Here is a 16,167-nt window from a genome sequence, read left to right as displayed (position 1 = left end):
AAAATGCGCATGGATAACTCCATGATTATTTTTTTCATCTTGCAAAATATTATGGAATACTTTTAAATGGTTTTATGGCAACTATGTTATGATTCCCAATGATGGTTTAGATGATTGCAGATTTTTCTTAAATGATTAAATATTAAGTTAGGGTTGGATCACCATAAGGGTTCTGTGACTGGCATATATTCTCTGATTGACACTTTGCCCATCTATGGTCCATCAGGAAGAACTTAGAAAAACAAATTTGTAAGTAATAACCTAGAGAAGCACCACCTCCTTTTAAAAACTGCAATTGCGTTTGAGTGTAACAAATGTTCCTTCTTTGTACAATACAGCTATTTAAAAAATAACCAGTAATCAGACAAACCTATGAGCTTTCTTTGGCATATAATTAAGGCTCCCTGTTTTAGTTTTTTACAGATAAATACAGACAGAAAACAATCTGTTGACGATCTGTAGTTATTTTTAAACACAGAAAAGTACAGAAAATTGGCCCTTCAAGAGAGACTCTTCATGCTGTCCATTATGAATTCCAGGCAAACCTCTGAACAGATAGATAGCATGGGGAGTTGAAAAACAGGATGAAGGTTCCTTACATACAGGTATATGTTAACATATATTTGTATATAATGCTAATACTTATCTGTGGGTGTAGTGTTTTGTTATATGTGGTCTCTTAATTTGCTACAATGGGACAGGCATCAAAGTTTGAGTGCATGTGTATCAGTCAGATAAATACGGAAATCTACAGTTTTCCAAATCCATAAATTCTCAAAAAACTAAATAAATCTGGATAAATACCAAATGAATGGCCAAAAAATAAATGTGGACAAATACAGACAGAACTGTTAAAAAAATAAAAAACATAAAACTGTGAGCCCTACAAATAATTTTGCGCATCATCACAGTAAAAGTTGGCCAGTGATATGAAACTGTGCGAAAAGTAGGTGCCAGCAAAAAGGTTATATAGTTAGTATTCAAAAGCAGTACTGCATCTTGTGACGTTCACCCATACTAATAGGGGCTTTCCTCCGAGGTACAGTTTATTATACAATGTTTTTTTTAACATAGTGACTTGCTTATTGAAACAAAATAGACTTGAATTACATATTGCTATTTAATTTTATTAAGTTAAAACGCAGGCTTCATCCCATAGGAATTCAGGATACTATATAAGACAATATTAAAGATATGCAAAAATAAAAATAGTCAGTGGAAACTAGCAGAATTGTTCTAAGTTTTCAGATTCAGAATTTTCTTTATTTCTCCTTTGACAGCATTTTTATTGCAAGCTTTTTCTTCATAGATTTATTGTTTGGAGATTGCAAGCTGTTGGACCTTGTACACAGGTGTCGTAACTCTAAAAAAGAAAAAAAAAAAAAACAATAAGAATAGATTAATACCTTGCTTCTATCAGGCTAACCTGCCTTCACGAAGCAGCAAATGTATTTACAGTGAGCATGATAAGATGTTATGGACATAAGAGTTCCAAAGTTAACAGTATATGCACATCGCTTAGGGATTGCTACTGTCATAGGTGCAAAAAAGAGCACATGCACAATTAAGTCATTTATAGGATTGTAGGTAACAAAAGAAAATATCAATCTCTGATCTTGACAAGTGATGGGGCAGAATGCGGATGTTGCTACAAAAGGCTCATCTGGGAACATACTGTTTCCTTTTTGTTTTTCAAGTGAGGAGGATCTCAGCTCTGCCCCAGGGGATGCCATATTTTTTACAAAAACAATGGATTAAACCCAGATCTGTGACTAGGGGTGAATGTTTGATTTGTTCAGCATTCCGTCTAGCATCTGTTCTTTTTGCTTTTGTCACCCGAAGTGGGAAGGGTATGCCCAGATGTGGGTCCCGTGCTCACTGTGCCACAGGATTCAAGCTAGCCTGGCTTATGAGGGGTGATACCCCGAAATTGGTCCCAGGATGCTTGTTTCTGGTCCGGGGAGGACCTGGCCTGGTAGTTTGGGCTGGACTGTTCCCATGGGCAGCAGGGTCAAGACTGATTTGCATATGGCTGGGTCCAAACTGGGCTGGTGTGGTGAGCAAAAAAAAAAAGCACAAAAAAAACGATGGATTAAACCCAGATCTGTGACTGGGGGTGAATGTTTGATTTGTTCAGCATTCCGTCCATCATCTGTTCTTTTTGTTATAGTTTTACATGGTAACATCTTTAGACACTGTCTGTCTGGATTTTGAAATGTAGAGATCATAGCAGGAAAGAAGAGAGACAGGCTAAAGTAGAAATGTAGAAAAGTGAAACCCAAAAGAATGTTTTCCCACTACCAGTAACTGCAGTCAACAGATGTCACCTATGCAAACAGAGGATAAACAGTCATTGCCTCAAGATACGGCTTCTTCAAGATGGGCACTGAAGGAGCTTTGATATCAAACTTTGCTTGCATCGCCCCTTTCTAGAACAAAGTTAAGAAACCTCTCTGGCTACCAGTATGGTACGGCAAATACAAGCCTTCATACTGCACTATTACTCACTCTGCCAAGCAAAGTCTGAAATAAAGCTGGGAACACAGTGTGCCATCAGTGTAGTTTACACTAAGATTCTATGGTTTTGAGTCTTTTTCATGAGACCAGAAAAGACTTGCTCCTTTGGAAATGAGTGGTTGGAAGAATGGAGAGGGAGAGAATACAAAACAGCAATGATGGAATGCTTTTCCAATGTGATTTGCTAGGAGGACAACATATGTCAAAAGGTTTTAAGACTCACAACAAAGATATCGTTACCATTTTTACACAAACAGTAAATACCTTTGACTTGAATGGTTGTTACTAGTTGATCCTTGTGCAATGCTCTTTTCAGGAGTAGGGCATTTGGTACTCAGGAGGGCCCATTAGATTTCTTCAGTCGGTGCTGCAGATCAGCCTGCATATAATATAGCATTATCATACATGTCAGTATATATACATTCTGTAAAAAAAAATAAAAGCAGAGGTTGTGGATGGTGTTTTGAAATCTATACGGAGTGTGTTTCTCAAACATAAACTATCAGTACTACAGGAATACTATCGGAGTCTAAGGGAACAAATATGGTAAGAGAGTGGAAAATAAAGCAAGTCACCTTATGTACTATAAAAAAAAAAAAAACACTGCATAGTTTAGATAATGCTGCATTTCTTAGTGTCCTTGAATATGTCAAAAACAGTGCTCCCTACAAATGTTGAACGACCAAATAATGTTCATGTGTGTCTCATAACTGTGCTACTATGCAGTAAAGTTTTTAAAGTCATTACATTTGGTACACGCAAACATACTTTTGAGCTATGCGGGTGAGAGGTGGAAAAGAAAGTGTCAGAGAATTAGGCGCAGGGGGTTATGTGACCTGGTTTTAAATTATCAGTTTCACGTACCTTTTAAGTAGTCATTTTCACCCTGTAAAGGTCTTATTTTTTCTTGTATTACTTCATGTTTCTCATGCTCTCAGGACCAATCCAGTTTACTGCAGGTCTGGCCGCAGACTCCAATCTTCTTCTTTCCTGCCTTGATGCTCCTCTAGTGCTTTATGGATTACTGGAGTCGGCTGTGTCTTAGCGCGCAGTATTCCTGTACAATCAACCCCCAAGTGCTATCCCACTCATGCTGCCAAATGCCCCACCTAGTCTCTGTTTGTGCTAACTCTCCTTACCAGCTCCGGGTCAGAGTAGTGCATCAAGTCCAAGATTCTGCTTTCCATTCTACATGTGTAGCCCTGTTCAGCATATTACAAGTAGTTAAATGCAAACAAAACAAGCATTTTCAATGCAATGGGTCTCGCGTTTCCTCCAGTTAGAGCTATTAGCATAGTTAATTCCTAACTATACTTTTCTTGCCACATGAATTGAAAATGAAAAGTAAAAAACAGTTGACATAAGCGAGCTGATTCAAAGCGCCATGGCTGCCATGAGTGCGAATGCGAAGGAGAGACAAAAGGAAAAAGAAGTTAGCTCGCAGTCAAACATACCGCAATCGTGCAATTATCTGTGTAACAGGGTCAGTGTCCAAGGCGGTAACAAAACTGCCACAAGGAGGGACAAACATAAAGCATTTACCAATGATAAGAAAGGATTTTTGAAAGGCAAGCCCACAAACGAGTGATAGTGATGGGCATTCTGTGGGCGTGGTTAAAAGCCCACATAGATACCAACACGTTGGAAAAAGCAGCGCTTGCGAGCTGCTCTGCTCAACCTAAAAAAGTTCCTTTCAGGGATCGGACTGGGGCAGAAAATAGGCCCGGCAACCAAAGTAAAAGTGTCCATAATAAGTGAATCAAATATCTAAATAAAGAGGCCCATGTTTGCAAAAACAGCAGTTTTAACTTGTAAAAGACACTTTGAATAGAATATATGTTTTGTAAGGTATGGGACACTACATGCATTTCTGCTTGCGAGAGGCAATGTAACATTAGGGAAATCCACAGTAAACACTGGCCCACTAGGCCGTAAACGAACCAATAAATTGTAATACAAAATGGGCCACACACTGACCTATCAGGCAGTACTTAATTTGAGCGGGTGGTTGTCAGGGTTGGGGATTGGTACTGGTACTTTTTTTTGAGGGCCAGCACTTATGTTTTTTGCATCAGGCATTTAATGCGAGAAAAAGACACTAGGGATAGACTGAGGAAGGGAACTATTGAACAGTGTTACAATGGCAGAAAGCAGAAAGTTGCAAGCTTGAGTTGAAGGGGCGGGAGTGGCTTTAAATGTATTAAAGAGATCTGAGATTGCTTTAGGATTACCCGGCCTCAGTATTTTGTGCTCGCACATCTACTTACAGTAGCCACGTGTTTCAGAGGAGAACTTTGGGCACAGCACGTTTTTATTTACAGATTGACCACTGCTGTCAGGCCAAACCCTAAGGTTGCCTGGTAGCCCTATAGGTCAGTCCGACTCTGCCTTTGTCATTCATATGCGTGCCTAACCTCCTGTTTGCATTTGATTATTTTGCACAGATGTTTTGTCTAAAATGAGTTTAAAATTAAGAATACCTTCAAATAAAGGTAGCGTGAGCACTGTCAATGGTAAAACAAAAACGTTAATATGATGTAATGTAATATTCCAGTGTTGCAGCTAGAGAGATTTTGGATGAGAGAGCGCACATGTTTGCGATTTGTTTAGTCAGCAAAGCATCACTTTGTAGTTGATAGATTTGTCTGTTAGCTGAAAAACAGAAATGACGGTTTGTTATGCTTTAGTTTGACTGTCCAATCCTATTTCTCGTCAGCTTGAGATAGAGATAACTGAAGTCAGATCAATGTATTTAATGTCATGCATGTCAAAGGAGTGCTTTGTCTGCGTACACCATTACATTTCTATTTTATCTGTGGAGACAAGCAACATGTGATAACTAGCAAGACATCTGATTAGTACAGTAGGAAAGCCTGTGAATAATACCCAAGGAACCCACATGAAGGGATGAGGCTATTACTGTATGGAAGCCAGTGAATACTGCTTTACAAAGGCCTCTAAATGTTACTGCAGAACGTCTGCAGAAGAGCAGCTCTTTCTTTTGCCACAGCCCTCGTTCCTGCTTTCAATACACTGGCTAAACCCACTCATTGGTTTTGCCCCGCGCAGCCATTAGTCTTAAAGTTAGCATTAGTTCAGAAGCCCTCTTTGCTGAAGCTTTCCAAAGCAGAGAAGCTTGCACATGCGCAGCCGTCACTCACCCCCGGCGCTGCTCCTTGCAGAGGAGATACGTCTCAGAATTGCGCTGAACTCTTGTAGCACAGAATGATTTATCGAGGCATTATCTTGGGGGATGAGGCCAGCAGATTTTCCCTCACTGCTGGTTGTCAGGGTTTTCAGCATGGCCTCTGGATCCTGTGTGGCCCCAGTGATAAACACAATCATGTGTGTTTTTTGTTAGTTGTATCACACAGTACGTGTTGGTTCTTGTGTGTATGTTTGTATTGCGTGCGTGTGTGTTGTATGTTTGTGTGTGTTGTGTGTGCATTGTGTTTTGCATGTGTGTTATATGTGCTGCGAGTGCTGAATGTGTATTTTATGTGTGTGATTTCAGAGGGTTTGCTATAAGAGGGTGCTGTGCTTGTTGTATTTCTTTCATGTGTTGTATGTTTGTATGTCTGTTGCATGTGTGAATGTTTTGGAGTCTTTCTACTCAAGTGCAGCACTGATTAACAAACATCACTCAAGGAATCAAAATACTCCAACTAGATTTGAATCTCTTTCTAGCTATGTTTTTATAATTCCCCCTGTAAAGAAAGTAAGTATGGGCAGCCTGAGAAACTGGCACTGCTGTCAGGGGGCATAAAGATAGTATTTGCTACTGATAGCGATATTATTGAGGTGGCCAAACCAACACAAGAGGAGACTTCAGAGAATCCTCAGCTGGAAACCACTTCCATGCAAAAACAAGATTCAGACAGTGCTCTTAAAGTTAAAGAAGCACTGCAAGGTGCATTACAGGTGTACACAAAACAAGTATAAATATGCCCCTAAATCGGTATGCAGGCACAATAAAACAGACACAACCTGTTGACTTTGCCAATGTTTATGTGAGATCTATTGTCTTTGCCAATGTCCTTTAGACATGTTGTACAGCAGCATGGCTAAAACTTAGTGGAGTTATGTAGAGCAAAGTGGAGTGAGGTAACGTGGAGTGACATAGGGTAGAGTACTGTAAAGTGGCGGAGAGTAGAGTGGCACTGAGTGGAGTGGCATGGAGTAGCGTGGCGGCGAGGGGAGTGAAGTAGAGTGGTGTAGAATGCCATAGAGTGACATTGTGTGGAGTGGTGTAGAGCACCATTGAGTGGTGTGGAGTGGCACATAGTAGAGTGATGTGGTGTAGAGTGCCATACAGTGGAGTTGTATAGAGTAGAGTGGCAAAGAGTAGAGAGGAGTGGCATAGAGCGGAGGGGTGTAGCGGGCCACAGAATGCCATATAGTGGAGTGGCATAGAGTGCCTCTATGCGGTGTGGCATAGTGACATGTAGTCGAGTAGTATAGAATGGGGTGGAGTGGATTGGAGTAGCATAGAGTGGAGTGGCATAGATTGCAGCAGAGTGGAGTGGGACAGAGTGGCATAGAGAGGAGTGGCATAGGGTAGAATAGAGTGGCATACAGTGCTATAGAATAGCATTGTGTGGAGTTGTGTAGAGTGGGGTGGAGTAGAGTGACACACAGTAGAGAAGAGTAGAGTGTAGTGATGTAAAGTAGAGTGGCATTGAGTAAAGTGGCATAAAGTGAAGTAGAGTGGCACGGAGTATAGGGCCACAGAATGGTGTAGAATGTCAATGTGTGAAGTGGCGTAGAGTAGAGAGGCAGAGTCGAGTGGCATGGCGTAGAGAGGTGTAGAGTAGCGCAGGGTGGCATAGAAGGACATTGTGTGGAGTGACGCAGAGTGGCATTGAGAAGAGTTGAGTGGCGTAGAATAGAGTGCCACGGAGTGCTGTAGAGTGGCATTGAGTGGGGTGGCGTAGAGTAAAGTGGAGAGGGGTGGAGTAGAGTAGCATTGAGAGGTGTAGAGCGGAATGGTGAAGAGCAGAGTGGAGTGGCATAGAGAGTGGTAGAGTAGTGGTGTGAAATAATATTGGATAGATAAAAGGCTGAGTTCACCCCACAAGGTTTCAGACTGCCCCTAAAGTTGTGGCGCTTAACCCACTGAGTTATCGCTCATTGTACATGTTTAATTTCATATACTATTAGAAAGGGTGTGGTCAGAACTCAGTGGTTTAATGGGCCTGGTGCAAATAACCTCATGCAAAATGCAGTTAAGGGTTTTGATCCCAGAACGCATACCACAGACTTTTATTCACACAATATTGGTAGTCATTTATGTGACAATGCTTGTGGTGGTCGGTGCAGTAAAAAACTTAAAGAAAGTGAAAGGATACATTTCTGAAAATAATAGCTAGCTACAATTTTGGTAGAGGAATGTCTCTTGGTAGGTGTTGCTATTATTGCTATAGTTGCCACCTGACCAGTTTTGTACCGCACGTCCAGTATTAAAATCTTCCTGGTGGTATAAAAGTTAGAAAAATTCCCTAATTACAGTATTTTTCCCTTATAATTACACATTATCACGTGAGAAGAAAACAATATTAGATGTATTCTGCAACATCCTTAATGACCCCAAATCGACAGTTAAAGAAAACAAAAGTAGAAAGGCTGTGTTAAAAATGAATACAGGCATATAAAGTTCTACTTAAGAATGACAGCAACTGTTTAAAACATGAAGAGACGGCCGGTATTTTTTTCTGCGAAATGTGACAAACCTCTTAATTGCTATTGTTTGGATAAACATTGTGGTAGCAAGTTGTGCAACATAAGGAAAGAAACATACTGGAGCGGAAAAATACAATTATTTATAAATATTTCATATTTTTCGTTAGTTAAAAATAAGATTTGCAAACTAATACTCTGCAGATCAAAACTCCTATGCCACAGAAATCACATAAAGTGGATTCACTCCAAAGGGTACATTTCAGACCCCAGTTAGCTCTGCGACAGAAATATAATGATTTTATTTGCCAGATGCCTTTTAAACGGTGATAATCTCCATAACGAAGAAAAAAATGCCCCTGTTACCTGCTGCCCGAAAACGATGTCTGCCTCCTGAGTAAATCTTCCCATACACCGTGAAACTCCTGAAGGTGGCAAAAATAAGAGCAAGGAATCGCCATGGCACTATGAGACCTCGATGAAAATACCTTCATGTTGCATTGTTCCCACAAGAGACCCGGCCGGTGCAGGCTGTGACGTAATTTCCGGCGCCACAGGATGTGCGTAAGCCAGGTGTCAAAGCATTTGCGTTTCTCTAAATGAATTTAAGCTTGAAGTGCCAGCCAACAAACATTTTGCTGGTGAAGTTTTGTTTTTTTCAGGTTTGTCTCTAAACTTTTCCTTAATGTTCTAAACTCAAATTGGTAAAGTATTGCAGTAGCATACACATTAGTTATAATCCTGAGAACACTCAGATTTCTCTCTCGCGTAACAGCCCACCATGAAAAGAAGTTAATTGTTTTAAGGCGTCGCCTGCAACGCTACCTTCCTTATTCATACAGCACAGCAGGCATTAAAGGGGTGTGAAACCCCTGGGGACACTGGAGAGTTACAAACAGGATCACGGAGCACCAGCATTCCTCTGAATCTAACAAGATTCTGAAAAGGAGAAAAGTTATTTATTGGAAACAAAACTTCACCGTGTTTTTGTCCATCAGTTTTCTGCAGCTGAATTTGAGTGCTGCGCTAGGTTTGAAAAGGGGGCCTGACTAATATGTTTTTGTTTCCTTGTATAGGATTAATGCAAACAATTCCTGTCACAAAGCAATGCAGTTTTTCGCACCTTCTAGAACTGAAAAGCAAATTAGCGCTGGTCCTTCGTGTATTTCTTATGTGCAGCATGGTTAAATACTGCTGCATATGCATGTGTTGAATAACACAGCATATTCTTTATATTTTTGATGTATTTGATTGTAGTATATGCACCATACTTTGCCTCACCCTGCTGCTTAATTTAGTCTACCCTGCTCCATTATTGCATACTACATTTTAACTTGATTGCAGTGGTTCTGTCTTCAATGCTTCATTTGCAACATTAATATTAATTACATGTCAGTTTCATGCTTGAATCTTTCTTTTATCAATTGTGTTTATTAAAGATGTTTAAAGGTATTTAAAAATGGCAATGATTAACAGTGATTTACCCAAAACACAGTAGTGTCATACTCAGGATGCTTATTTGTATATAATTCAAGATACATGTATTATTTAAAATGGTGTACATTGTGCAGTAATCGGCAGGGAATTCTGACATCGCAAATAGCATAATGGGTAAAACTTTCCTAACAAAAAATAAACCAAAATTGTAGATATGCTCTACAAATAATCAACAAATCTTCCCCAGACCGTCATAAAGCCTGTCCTCTTGTTGAATGCAAGTAGAGTTTGGGAACAAATCAGTACTCATTTTCAAATCATCGTCAAAACATCATGAACAAACTAATCTTGTGAAGTAATCGAAAACTAGTTTTCAAGTCATCCTGAAATCATCAGGAACAGTCACATCTTGTGAAGTCATCAACAACTAATTTTGAAGTCATCCTCAAATTGTCGGGGCAAGTTTCCAAACCTAGCTGATGACTTCAAGAGCTTGATGATGTAGGATGACAAGAAAATGACTTCTAAAGTAGTTAGATGATCATCTAATGACTCTGGGATGGCTTCTAAAGTAATCCTGTTTGACCTGGGACGTCTGACCATCTTCAGACGGAGCAAACAACCAGGCACTGCAGGGTGATACATGGCCATTTAGTTGACATGATCACCCAGAACTGTGGTATAAATGGGGATACCCCATAATATAGGAAAACAAGTAAAAATAGAAAGTGGGTGACTGCAGGATGAACCAGGTAACAGAGTTCCATACATACGACTTATCAACAAAAGATGAGCTGACCTGGGCACTCTGTCCTATTTTCCTTGTGCCTGACAACTATGTAATGTAGTAGAAGCCCAGGTGGCATAAGGAGCAGGAGGCCATAAACATCAAAACGGCAGTGAGATGCTTAACAGACTCTCTGATTTATACAACAGTATGTGACTACAGGGAGATGCTGACGGTCGTGCTCCAGTTTCAAAGAAGCTGTGATCAGTAAGCCGTATTCATATCCCCCATGGACATCACTGGATTGACAAGATTTTGTCTGGGTGCTATGTTTAGTGTGGGGGCAGTTTTTCTCCACAGGCAGGTCAATGAAGTGTAATTGTCACTTCTATTATAGGAATTTCCTTTAAGAAGTTGAACTATAAAAATCCTCGTTATAATATATTTTAGGTGGGGGCAGGTTCATGAGCACGCTGGAGAGATGCAGTGATTTTAAGTTTTGAGCATTGATATCGATTTACTTCTTTTTGGTTTTCATACGAATCAGTGTGATTAGGTAATACTGGAAAAAGAGGTAATTTCTTCTTGGATAACGGTATCCTTTCTTCCCTGTATTGAAATTAGTTGTTAAGCGGCATTGTAGAAGCTGGATCTTTGGTCCTGAGGAAGGCCGAGTGACCCATAGAGCCAATCAGAAAACAGCTGAAATGTCAACAGAAAAAACAGGCAGTAGGGATGAAGGGGCACTAATTCCCCTATATCACATCACTGTAATGTGATTTTAATCCTATCCAGGGAGCCCAAATAAAAGGGAGTAGGTCACCAATGAGGTAGTTTTAATTCTTCTTGTTTATGCTGCAGACTAGATCTTTATGTATGTATGTGTATTGTCTTTCCTAAACCCCTATGCTCCATCCCCTGATGTTGGTCTGCCAAGGGATGTTGAAGCAGGCCCTATGATGAAGCATGCGACTACTAGTGGGTGAGGGCTATTTTTGAGATCTATGTGTTTCTCCAAGGTCACCTGAGTAGTTTTATTCCTCCATTTCTTCATTTGTGTGTGTAGAAACAGATGGCAGGGAGGGTGGAAAAGAAGCAGTACCTCGCTCCCCTTTCTTTTGTGGCAAATTAGCTACTCTATACTCTCATAGTCTGGAAGAAGTTCTTAAGGAGGTAGGCTGCTAGAACATTTTAATTATGATAAAACTGTTAGTTTCATTCTCGCTGCTAACATGCATAAGTGCTGTGTTAATTATATTCTGTGTGGTTATTACTCATGGACAGAGAGACTGTTGATATAAAACACCTAAATGTGTATAGTGTCTTATTATGGCAGTGCTTGAGTGTGCTATTCTAAAGAACAAAAGTGGGTTTGAATTACCACTGTCAAACACCAAAGGTGTGGGAGGGAAGAGAAGGAAAGATTCGGTTATGTTCTAAACATAGCCCCATCTAAGAATATTTGTGTTGGATCAGCTAGCTTGGGGGTTCCACCTTTCTAAAAGAGGTGGTCTCACACACTTAGCGTCATGTTTCATCATTGACCATCTCTACCCACCCTTGTAGGATAGTATTAATAGGGCGCACTCAACCTCTCAGTGGGTCTATTCTGGAGGGAGTTCTTAGATAATTACTGCTGGACAGGGAGCAACCTTTGACCCTGCTACTGCAGGCAGGTCGCTCCCCGCTCCGCCTTCCGCACTCCATCCCGTTTTCCTTGCTGCCACCTCCTGATTTAGCTTTTTTCCCACTGCTGCGTCACCTGTGGCCCCTCCCGCCTCCCCCCTCCTTCTCACTGCTTCGTTTTGCCAATTTCCCACCACTGCGTCCCCTGCTGCCCCACCCCCCTCATTTGTCAGGCCCTCCCGCCTGCCACTCCCACCCTCCCCTCTTCTTATGGCAGCCGCGGCGCGGTGACAGGGAGCAACCTTTGACCCTGCTACTGCAAGCAGGTCGCTCCCCGCTCCGCCTTCCGCACTCCATCCCGTTTTCCTTGCTGCCACCTCCTGATTTTATTTTTTTCCCAGGGGCTGCGTCCCCTGCAGACCCTCCCCCCTCCTTCTCCTCCTCACCGCTTTGTTTTGCCAATTTCCCGCCGCTGCATCCCCTGACGCCCCTCCCGCCTCCCCCTCCTCCTCACCGCTTCGTTTTGCAAATTTCCCGCCGCTGCGTCCCCTGCAGCCCCTCCAGCCTCCCCCTCCTTCTCACTGCTTCATTTTGCCAATTTCCCGCTGCTGTGTCCCCTGCGGCCCCACCCCCCAGCCCTCTCATTTGCCCTCCCGTCTCCCAGCTGCCTCTCCCACCCTCCCCTCTTATGGCAGCCGTGGCGCGGTGACAGGGAGCAACCTTTGACCCTGCTACTGCCTTCCGCGCTCCATCCCGTTTTCCTTGCTGCCACCTCCTGATTTTGCTTATTTCCTGCCGCTGCATCCCCTGCGACCCCACCCCCCAGCCCTCTCATTTGCCCTCCCGTCTCCCAGCTGCCACTCCCACCCTCCCCTCTTCTTATGGCAGCCGCGGCGCGACCGTGCCGCTGGCGCGCCAAAGGCAAGCCCGTCTGCACCCGTCCACGTCTGGACCGCCCCCAGCGCCAGAACCCCTGGCCCCAGCAACAGCCACCCCGCCAGCATTCGTTACGATGCCAACAACCTCCGCGCACTCAACACCAGCCGAGACACCACCTGCTTCCAGGCCTCTCCAAAGAGTACGCACGGACCCTTCTCCTGCCACAACTGTAGCTTCACCTGCAACAGAGCCCACATACCTCCTAGGATTAAGACCAACCACCTCCGTTGCATACTCCTCAACACCCGCTTAAGCACGCAAGCACGCCATCGAAGTCTGGGACCTGCTCGACTCCACCTTCCCGGACGTGGCCTTTCTAACCGAAACTTGGTGTTACTCCTCAGCACCCGACATTGCTATAGCCATCCCGAAAGGATACAAAGTCGCTTGCCGAGACCGCACCAACAGAACCGGAGGAGGCATAGCCATCGTCCACAAAGCCACCCTCGAAGTCAAAACCACCCTGGACGACTCCTTCAGCGCCACCAAACTCTTTCACTTCCAAGTCCGCACGGACCCCAACACCACGCTCAGAGGAACACTCATCTATAGGACCTAGGCCACCTTTTAGCAATGCCATCGCCGACCTGGCCAGCGGCCACACACTCGCCTCCACGGACTACATCCTCCTCGGGGACCTGAACTTCCATCTCGAAAACAACAATGACACCAACTCCACCACCCTCACCAAAAACCTCGCCAATCTCATCTTCACACAGCTCGTCAACACACCCACCCACACAGCCGGTCACACCCTTGACCCCATCTTATCCACAAGCAACCACGTCACCTTCAACCATACCACCGAACTCTCCTGGACCGACCACAACTGGGTCCACTTCACCTTCAAGAAGCAGACAGAACACCACCTCACCAAACAACCACCCTGCCGACGATGGGGTAAAGTCACCGAACTTCAACTGTCCAACGCCCTAGCCCGGAAACCGCCCGTCAACCCCACCGACCCTGACATCGCCGCACACAACCTCAAACTATGGATCAACGAATGCGCCGACGCCTTGCTCCACTCAGAAAACCCTCCAACAACCACATCAACAAAAAAGCCACCTGGTTCACCGACGACCTCCTAGCCTCCAAATGCCACTGCCGAAAACTCAAGCAAATATGGCTACTCGAACGCACTCCATACAACCACACGGCACTCAAGGATGCCACACGCAAACACCACCAACTCATCAGGCTAGCAAAAAGATCCTCCTTCAAGACCCGCCTAGCAAACAACGCCCATGACTGCAAAGAACTTTTCAGCATCGTAAAAGAACTCTCCAACCCAAACACCACCGTCAACGACATCACCCCCTCCCAAGAACTATGCGATGCCCTAGCAACCGCCTTCCACCGAAAAATCACGGACATCCACAACAGCTTCAACTCCCCTCACACTCCGGACGCTCCTACCCCACCCACCATGAACTCCACCCGCTCCAGCCGACTGACCTCCTGGACCATCATCAGCGACGACAAAACCCGCGAGACCATGAACTCCATCCACTCCGGATCACCATCAGACCCCTGCCCACACCATATCTTTAACAAAGCAGACACAGCCATTGCACCACACCTTCGGAAAGCCATCAACATCTCCTTCGAAACTGCAAGATTCCTGGAAAGCTGGAAACACGCAGAAATCAAAGCCCTTCTCAAGAAACCAAAGGCGGACCCCCAAGGACCTGAAAAACTTCTGGCCCATCTCTCTGCTCCCTTTCCTGGCAAAGGTAATTGAGAAAATTATCAACACTCAGCTCACCCGGTACCTCAAAGACAACAACATCCTTGACCCCTCCCAGTCCAGCTTCAGACGCAACCACAGGACCGAAACCGCCCTCCTCACTGCCACAGACGACATCAGAAGCCACCTCGACAATGGAGAAACATCAGCCCTCATCCTCCTAGACCTATCAGCCACCTCTGACACCTTCTGTCACCACACCCTAAAATCCCACCTCCACGCAGCAGGAATCCAGGACCTCGAATGGACTGCATCCTTCCTCGCCGGCAGAACCCAAAGAGTCCGCCTCCCCCGTACCAATCCAAAGCCTTCAACATCTTCTGCGGTGTACCTCAGGGCTCATCCCTCAGCCCAACGCTGTTCAACATCTACATGGCCCCCCTCGCCCAAGTGGCCCGTCAGCACAACCTCAACATCATCTACGCCGACGACACCCAACTCATCCTCTCCCTCACTGTGACAGATCGAACAGTATAAAGGCAACGGAGAGGTATGGAATTGATTAGGTACGTGGTTTATTCTAATTAATTGGTGGAAATAAAGTGGTATAACAGAGGTGGTGGGTCTCCCCGCAATTGTGGTCTTGTTCGTCTGCTTCCCCGAATTGGTGTTTCCTTCTAATTGGTTCTTGTTGTCTCCTTCAGGTTGAATGCTGGCTTGTCCTCTCAGGTGAATCCAGGACGGTACCGGAAACAGAAGGACAAAACGCTCGGGTAAGTATGGGGTCTATAACAGGGGTTTTTTTGTTCTCTCTCTCTAACATGGACTGGGAAAAAGGTAAAAACACAAGGAGGGGGTTGGTGCTAGTGAGGAGTTGGGGAAATGAATGTGACCATAATCTAATATTGGTGGGATAAAGGTGTCACACGGGTGCTGGTCAAGGTGCCCCTTATCAATCCTCCCTTTCCACCCCTCCTCTATATCCCCTCCCCAGTCCTTTTATTAGTTGTGCCCCTTTTCTGAGTCCACAAGGACCGTACCTTGGTTAGCCACGACCCTCCAGGGTCGTGGCTGGCGTTGTAGCGGTCCTCCTGCTGCTCTCTCCTTCCAGGGGTTTTCAGCTCGATCTCCTCGGGATCTTCAGGCTTTCCTCGTTCTTCCGTCCTCGTTAGTTTTCCGTTTTGGTGCTCCTTCTCGCTGGTTGGTTCCTCCGGTCTCCTGCTCTCCTTTTCCCAGGCGGGTTCCCCCTCCGGTTGTGGCGCGTTCCTCTTTTCACCATTGCCGTGCCGGGGAACCATAATGGTTTCCCTGGCAACGGCATTCAGCCAGCCTCGCTCTAGTCGCGTTTCCCCGACAACGGGGAGACGCGGAAATGACGTATCGGCACCATCCGATACGTCACTGGGAGCGTTCTGTGCCGGGAACACCCGGTCACACTCACCAAGGACCCGCACACCGCCAAAACCAACCTCCACGAGGGACTAAAAGCCATCGCCGACTGGATGAGAGACAGCCGGCTAAAACTGAACTCAGACAAAACAGAGGTCCTCATCCT

The 16,167-nt window shown here is 44.4% G+C and overlaps 1 long non-coding RNA gene across 1 annotated transcript; it reads right to left on the bottom strand.

Annotated features, from left to right (window-relative positions):
• Positions 1-1,126: 1,126 nt before the first annotated feature.
• On the bottom strand, positions 1,127-8,712 carry LOC138265704 (uncharacterized). Its single transcript, XR_011199407.1, has 3 exons — positions 8,560-8,712; positions 2,782-5,832; positions 1,127-1,363 (listed from the first exon to the last, which is right to left on the bottom strand). It is a non-coding gene; the product is annotated as an uncharacterized lncRNA (long non-coding RNA).
• Between the last annotated feature and the right edge of the window lie 7,455 nt (positions 8,713-16,167).

This window comes from Pleurodeles waltl, chromosome 11, assembly GCF_031143425.1.
Source record: "Pleurodeles waltl isolate 20211129_DDA chromosome 11, aPleWal1.hap1.20221129, whole genome shotgun sequence".
NCBI classification, from domain to species: domain Eukaryota; kingdom Metazoa; phylum Chordata; class Amphibia; order Caudata; family Salamandridae; genus Pleurodeles; species Pleurodeles waltl.
The sequence above is the reverse complement of the archived record's forward strand: the minus strand, read 5'-3'. Positions and strand labels throughout refer to the sequence as shown.